Source organism: Mirounga leonina, unplaced genomic scaffold, assembly GCF_011800145.1.
Source record: "Mirounga leonina isolate KUSES-001 unplaced genomic scaffold, KU_Mleo_1.0 Mir_94, whole genome shotgun sequence".
NCBI classification, from domain to species: domain Eukaryota; kingdom Metazoa; phylum Chordata; class Mammalia; order Carnivora; family Phocidae; genus Mirounga; species Mirounga leonina.
The window spans coordinates 4643693-4645633 of record NW_023270855.1 but is presented as its reverse complement, the minus strand read 5'-3'; positions in this window follow the sequence as shown (position 1 = coordinate 4645633).

Here is a 1941-nt window from a genome sequence, read left to right as displayed (position 1 = left end):
TATTGGTTCCCTTTCCCTGGAGAGCCCTGACTCATACACATGGGGTTTTTCAGCCAGCCTTCATTGCTGGAACATAGCCATATCACACAATGTCACCCATATGAGCCTCTCTCCCTACAGCTCTCTCTGTGGTTACTGCCCCGGGACAGGCCTCCTTATGCTCACTTGGACCATCACACCAACCTCCTCATTGGTGTCCCTGTTTCTGATCTTGCCTCTGCAATCTATCCTCACCAAAGGCCACAAGAATGCAGTTTGTAAAACCCTTATCAGTCCATGTTATGCTTGTACAGAAAAAGTTTCTCTTTGCTCACAAGTCCCAATTTTCTCATCTGTAAAATGGGAGGGTTGAGAAGATGAACTCTCTGACTCCTTCTAGATATTTGTTTTCATGATATGGAATGTGGTCTTCACCCCTTGGGTTAGCAGCAAAGGGATGCTCCTCATCTGACCCAATAGGGCTGCATTATTCTTCTCCCATGACTTGTGTGTACCAATATTCAAACTGTTGTGCTCTCCTGACTGCCCCTGGCCATTTGGCCATGTTGCCCATGTCCTCCTAGCAGGCCAGCTCCACCTCCTGTGAAAATCTTTCCCATTCTTGAGGCCTGGGTCAAATACCGCCTCCTTCATGAAGCCTAGCCTGAATTTCAACAGGATAAGAGGAGATTTCTCTCTCTCTTTCAAATTCCTACTAAATGATATGGTGCAAGGGACTGTGACTCCCTTATCTGTGTATTATGCATTAAGCACAGTCTCTGCACTTAGTAAGTACTTTAAAAATATTTATTGAATGATTCCATTTTATGTTTACAAACTTATTCTTTGTTTCCCATCTGTACCACCAGTTTTATGTTCTGTTTCCTGTTTTCTTTCCTTATCTTAGACTAATCAAAAAGCAATTTTTATTATTTCATTTCCCCCTCTGCTAGTTTGTTAGTTTTACTCTCTTTGGTAATTTAGTGGTTACTCTCAATATGACAATATGCTTTTATCACATGACAGACAATGCTAGGACCTTATACTACTTGAACTCCTTATTTATACTTCCATTGTTGTTGTGCATTTTAATGATATATACTTTTTAACCCCCAGAAGACGTCACTATAGCTTTTTGTACAAAGTTCATTTCAATTTACTCCAAATGTACCCTTCATTCCTTCTTGCATGTTCATGTTTCCTTCCGGGTTTATTGACCTTCTGCTGGGGAACTCTATAGAATGTTTTTTCATGTGGTCTGTTGGGAATGTTTTCTCTAAGTTGTCTGTAAGCATCTTTATTTTACCTTCACTGTTGGAGGATTTTTTTCCCTGAGTACAGAATTTGGGGTTGGCGGTTGTTTTCTTTCAGTAGTTTAAAGATGCTGTCTGTTGTTTTCCACCTTACAATGTTTCTATTAAGAAGTTCACTGTCAATATAACTGTTGTTCCTTTGAAGGTCAAGTGTCTTTTCGCCTTTGATCGCTTTTAAGTTATTTGTTTGTGTTTGTATGTATGTATGTATGTATATATGTTTGTATTTGCCTTTGGATTTTAGCAATTTTACTCTTACGGGCATATGGGTGTGGTTTTCCTTATATCTCTCCTGCTTCGGGTTTATAGCATTTATTGGAACTGTGGCTTGATGTGTTTTTACCGATTTTGGAAGATTCTTGGTCATTACCAGAACTAGTGCTTCTGCTCCATGCTACCTCTTCACCACGTCCCATGCATCTCTTTCCTGTATTTTCCATTCTTTTTCCTCTTTGTTTTGGAGATGTTTTTCTGCATAAATTTTACTGACCTACCTTTCAGCTCACAGATCCTCTCTTCAGATGTGCAAAATCATCTGTAAACCCATTGATTGAGCTCTCAATTTCAGTGATGGTGTTTTTCTGCTCTTGAATTTCCAGTTGGTTATTTCTTACAGATCCCAGGTCTCTGATAAAATTCTTCATTTGTT